This window comes from Protomyctophum parallelum (assembly GCF_964188405.1).
Source record: "Protomyctophum parallelum genome assembly, chromosome: 2".
In the NCBI taxonomy this organism is placed as follows: Eukaryota; Metazoa; Chordata; class Actinopteri; order Myctophiformes; family Myctophidae; genus Protomyctophum; species Protomyctophum parallelum.
In genome coordinates, this window is record NC_139699.1 from 427,975 (window position 1) to 434,676 (window position 6,702).

Below are 6,702 nucleotides of genomic sequence, written 5' to 3' on the forward strand. Positions count from 1 at the left end.
GGTACTGTTGGTGGAGCAGCCATGTATGTGTCCATCCTGACCCACTGCTGTCACATTGTAAGATGTGGCACTGGGACTTCTTTGCCAGTTCACATTGGCTGAGTTGGAACAAACCAGACTGGCACTAACACTCACTGGGGCACACGGAACTGAAAAGAGACAAAGGCAAAACACAATGTTGACATGTTGTTATATCATAATGATGTTCAAGGAATTAAATGAATTTCGAAAGGAAATCACACACTTTCAGAAACGTTTTCAAGTCAAATGTTCTACTATAATATGTATTTGTTTATTAATTTAGCAATCAAGTCACTAAGTCCAACCTAGGTTCGAATCCATTCATTCCAAATAAATCTTTCTGAAGAGAACATGAATAAACCTAACAGGTCAAAAGCAGCATTAGTGTTTTTCGTGAACATCTTCTCACCTGATTTCAGTTCCACAGCTGAACTTGGTTCACTGTGACAACCTCTGTCAACAGCTACAACACTGACAGAGTAGTTTCCACCACAGTGTAGATCAGTGAAAGAGCAGGTGTTTGCAGTGCTTGAGTTACAGGTGTGTTCGTGTCCATCATTCGTGTCCGTTGCTGTTGCTATGTGCATGTTGGCCCCTGAAACAGGGGACCAGGACACTGTGCTAGCCCCACATGATGCAGAAACAGAAACATTACTGGGGGCGCAGGGACCTGGAGAGATGGAGGGAAGAAGTGGAGAGAAAGAACGATTATTCTCTTTAATTTGTGCTTCAATTGATCAAACAAAAGTACAAAACGTATGCTGAGCATCTTAATTAGTCTATCAAATTAGTGTTGGAGACTGTTCATATTAGTACATAGAAATTCTTTTTCATGTTTCACACACTGACTGTTGTCACTGTTGTCATGCTTCACATGATATCGCAATATATAATATAATATTATGTATTAAATATATAATGGTAAGACAGAATTCAGTTCCCAGTGGATTCCTCGTGACTTGTGTCAATTCAACCACACTTTCAATTTCCCAAAATTACACCTTTCTAGTTAGTACATATTTTGTTCTCCCTGTGTACCTGCACTGAAGTGAAGAGGAATGCTGGGATTCCCAGCACATGAGTCAGCATATGGTGTCAATTCTGGCCACAGTGCATGTTGGGTATCTGACAGCTGGTACTGTTGGTGGAGCAGCCATGTATGTGTCCATCCTGACCCACTGCTGTCACATTGTAAGATGTGGCACTGGGACTTCTTTGCCAGTTCACATTGGCTGAGTTGGAACAAACCAGACTGGCACTAACACTCACTGGGGCACACAGGGCTGGGGAGAGAGATAGGTGGGGGGAGTGTTGTTATTGAGGATAAAATGTACACTTTAAGATGATATCCTAAGGAGGAAGGATCTGAATTTCTCATTGCTGAAATGTAACATAATTATTCATTCATTCATTCACTTCCATTGATTCGACTTAAATCTTTCTTAAGTGGAGACTATCCAAAAGCAGCATTACGTTGCCTTTGGCCTTTGTTGTGCATACATACAGTATATGTTCTCCATGTCTTACCTGAGCTGAATGTCAGGGTCTGACTCGGGTCACTGGAGCAGTTTCCATCAATAGCCTTTACATCTACAGTGTAGTTGGAGCCACAGGTGATGTTTGTAAGAGTACAGTTGAGATCAGAGGACATGCAGGTGGTATTCGAGGCATGGCCTTGACTACTCCAGGCAGACACAGAGTACTGTACTGCCCCCTTGCTGGCAGACCAGGACACAACAGCAGTGTTCCTGATACAGTCAGGTGCTACTGAGACGCTGGTAGGAACACATGGCACTGCAAAGAGAGGACGGATACAGAGTTAAACATTGTACAGCAGCATTAATAATGAAGTAACAAGAAAATAAATGTAGCAGGGCTCCAGACTACCATTAAGACAATTGTAAATTAAGATTTGAACCTGCAAATTATTAAGGGGAAACATGGCAATGTGTTATAAAATAAAAGATTGTTTTCTGAGTGGAAACATAGTTTTAAATGAATTTACATTGTGTGGTAGTTAATTTATTTTTGACTTCCTCCACTTAATCATTTAATTTCATGCATTCATCTATATCTAGATTTGAAGCCATTTAATTAAATGTAATCGACACCTAATTAAAACGACCCAACAGGTAAAAAGCAGCACTGCAGTGTTTTGTGGTGAACATCTTCTAACCTGTTTTTAGTTCCACAGCTGAACTTGGTTCTGTGTGACAACCTCTGTCAACAGCTACAACACTGACAGAGTAATTTTCACCACAGTGTAGATCAGTGAAAGAGCAGGAGGTTCCAACGCTTGAGTTACAGGTGTGTTCGTGTCCATTATGTGCTGCTGCTGTTGCTATGTACATATCTGCTCCTGAAACATTGGACCAGGACACTGTGCTAACCCCACATTCTGTAGAAACATGAATATTACTGGGGGGGGGGGGGGGGGGGGGGCAGGGACCTGGAGAGATGGAGGGAAGAAGTGGAGAGAAAAAACTGATTAAAAACAATGTTCCAAAAGTCTGTTGAAGACTGTTCAGATGCATAGCTTTAAGATTTTAAATCTTGTTCTCTCTGAATACCTGCAATGAAGTGATGATGAGTGCTGGGATTCCCAGCACATGAGTCAGTATATGGTGTCACTGTGATGGTATAGTTCTGGCCACAGTGCATGTTGTTGGGTATCTGACAGCCGGTACTGTTGGTGGAGCAGTAATGTATGTGTCCATCCTGAGCCACTGCCGTCACATTGTAAGATGTGGCACTGGAGCTTCCTACCCAGGTCACATGGGCTGAGTTGGGACACGCCAGACTGGCATTAACATTCACTGGGGCACACGGAACTGAGAAGAGACAAAGGCAAAACACAATGTTGACATGTTGTTATATCATAATGATGTTCAAGGAATTCAATTAATTTCGAAAGGAAATCACACACTTTCAGAAACGTTTTCAAGTAAAATGTTCTACTATATTATGTATTTGTTTATTCATTTAGCAATCAAGTCACTAAGTCCAACCTAGGTTCGAATCCATTCATTCCAAATAAATCTTTCGGAAGAGAACATGAATAAACCTAACAGGTCAAAAGCAGCATTAGTGTTTTTCGTGAACATCTTCTCACCTGATTTCAGTTCCACAGCTGAACTTGGTTCACTGTGACAACCTCTGTCAACAGCTACAACACTGACAGAGTAGTTTCCACCACAGTGTAGATCAGTGAAAGAGCAGGTGTTTGCAGTGCTTGAGTTACAGGTGTGTTCGTGTCCATCATTCGTGTCCGTTGCTGTTGCTATGTGCATGTTGGCCCCTGAAACAGGGGACCAGGACACTGTGCTAGCCCCACATGATGCAGAAACAGAAACATTACTGGGGGCGCAGGGACCTGGAGAGATGGAGGGAAGAAGTGGAGAGAAAGAATGATTATTCTCTTTAATTTGTGCTTCAATTGATCAAACAAAAGTACAAAACGTATGCTGAGCATCTTAATTAGTCTATCAAATTAGTGTTGGAGACTGTTCATATTAGTACATAGAAATTCTTTTTCATGTTTCACACACTGACTGTTGTCACTGTTGTCATGCTTCACATGATATCGCAATATATAATATAATATTATGTATTAAATATATAATGGTAAGACAGAATTCAGTTCCCAGTGGATTCCTCGTGACTTGTGTCAATGCAACCACACTTTCAATTTCCCAAAATTACACCTTTCTAGTTAGTACATATTTTGTTCTCCCTGTGTACCTGCACTGAAGTGAAGAGGAATGCTGGGATTCCCAGCACATGAGTCAGCATATGGTGTCAATTCTGGCCACAGTGCATTTTGGGTATCTGACAGCTGGTACTGTTGGTGGAGCAGCCATGTATGTGTCCATCCTGACCCACTGCTGTCACATTGTAAGATGTGGCACTGGGACTTCTTTGCCAGTTCACATTGGCTGAGTTGGAACAAACCAGACTGGCACTAACACTCACTGGGGCACACAGGGCTGGGGAGAGAGATAGGTGGGGGGAGTGTTGTTATTGAGGATAAAATGTACACTTTAAGATGATATCCTAAGGAGGAAGGATCTGAATTTCTCATTGCTGAAATGTAACATAATTATTCATTCATTCATTCACTTCCATTGATTCGACTTAAATCTTTCTTAAGTGGAGACTATCCAAAAGCAGCATTACGTTGCCTTTGGCCTTTGTTGTGCATACATACAGTATATGTTCTCCATGTCTTACCTGAGCTGAATGTCAGGGTCTGACTCGGGTCACTGGAGCAGTTTCCATCAATAGCCTTTACATCTACAGTGTAGTTGGAGCCACAGGTGATGTTTGTAAGAGTACAGTTGAGATCAGAGGACATGCAGGTGGTATTCGAGGCATGGCCTTGACTACTCCAGGCAGACACAGAGTACTGTACTGCCCCCTTGCTGGCAGACCAGGACACAACAGCAGTGTTCCTGATACAGTCAGGTGCTACTGAGACGCTGGTAGGAACACATGGCACTGCAAAGAGAGGACGGATACAGAGTTAAACATTGTACAGCAGCATTAATAATGAAGTAACAAGAAAATAAATGTAGCAGGGCTCCAGACTACCATTAAGACAATTGTAAATTAAGATTTGAACCTGCAAATTATTAAGGGGAAACATGGCAATGTGTTATAAAATAAAAGATTGTTTTCTGAGTGGAAACATAATTTTAAATGAATTTACATTGTGTGGTAGTTAATTTATTTTTGACTTCCTCCACTTAATCATTTAATTTCATGCATTCATCTATATCTAGATTTGAAGCCATTTAATATAATGTAATCGACACCTAATTAAAACGACCCAACAGGTAAAAAGCAGCACTGCAGTGTTTTGTGGTGAACATCTTCTAACCTGTTTTTAGTTCCACAGCTGAACTTGGTTCTGTGTGACAACCTCTGTCAACAGCTACAACACTGACAGAGTAATTTTCACCACAGTGTAGATCAGTGAAAGAGCAGGAGGTTCCAACACTTGAGTTACAGGTGTGTTCGTGTCCATTATGTGCTGCTGCTGTTGCTATGTACATATCTGCTCCTGAAACATTGGACCAGGACACTGTGCTAAACCCACATTCTGTAGAAACATGAACATTACTGGGGGGGCAGGGACCTGGAGAGATGGAGGGAAGAAGTGGAGAGAAAAAACTGATTAAAAACAATGTTCCAAAAGTCTGTTGAAGACTGTTCAGATGCATAGCTTTAAGATTTTAAATCTTGTTCTCTCTGAATACCTGCAATGAAGTGATGATGAGTGCTGGGATTCCCAGCACATGAGTCAGTATATGGTGTCACTGTGATGGTATAGTTCTGGCCACAGTGCATGTTGTTGGGTATCTGACAGCCGGTACTGTTGGTGGAGCAGTAATGTATGTGTCCATCCTGAGCCACTGCCGTCACATTGTAAGATGTGGCACTGGAGCTTCCTACCCAGGTCACATGGGCTGAGTTGGGACACGCCAGACTGGCATTAACATTCACTGGGGCACACGGAACTGAGAAGAGACAAAGGCAAAACACAATGTTGACATGTTGTTATATCATAATGATGTTCAAGGAATTCAATTAATTTCGAAAGGAAATCACACACTTTCAGAAACGTTTTCAAGTAAAATGTTCTACTATATTATGTATTTGTTTATTCATTTAGCAATCAAGTCACTAAGTCCAACCTAGGTTCGAATCCATTGATTCCAAATAAATCTTTCGGAAGAGAACATGAATAAACCTAACAGGTCAAAAGCAGCATTAGTGTTTTTCGTGAACATCTTCTCACCTGATTTCAGTTCCACAGCTGAACTTGGTTCACTGTGACAACCTCTGTCAACAGCTACAACACTGACAGAGTAGTTTCCACCACAGTGTAGATCAGTGAAAGAGCAGGTGTTTGCAGTGCTTGAGTTACAGGTGTGTTCGTGTCCATCATTCGTGTCCGTTGCTGTTGCTATGTGCATGTTGGCCCCTGAAACAGGGGACCAGGACACTGTGCTAGCCCCACATGATGCAGAAACAGAAACATTACTGGGGGCGCAGGGACCTGGAGAGATGGAGGGAAGAAGTGGAGAGAAAGAATGATTATTCTCTTTAATTTGTGCTTCAATTGATCAAACAAAAGTACAAAACGTATGCTGAGCATCTTAATTAGTCTATCAAATTAGTCTGTTGGAGACTGTTCATATTAGTACATAGTCTTTAGTCGCATTAGTGTGGTTGCTAGAGGAAACACACTATTGTTCTCGGTCCGGAATTCTTTTTCATGTTTCACACACTGACTGTTGTCACTGTTGTCATGCTTCACATGATATCGCAATATATAATATTATATTATGTATTAAATATATAATGGTAAGACAGAATTCAGTTCCCAGTGGATTCCTCGTGACTTGTGTCAATGCAACCACACTTTCAATTTCCCAAAATTACACCTTTCTAGTTAGTACATATTTTGTTCTCCCTGTGTACCTGCACTGAAGTGAAGAGGAATGCTGGGATTCCCAGCACATGAGTCAGTATATGGTGTCACTGTGATGGTATAGTTCTGGCCACAGTGCATGTTGGGTATCTGACAGCTGGTACTGTTGGTGGAGCAGCCATGTATGTGTCCATCCTGACCCACTGCTGTCACATTGTAAGATGTGGCACTGGGACTTCTTTGCC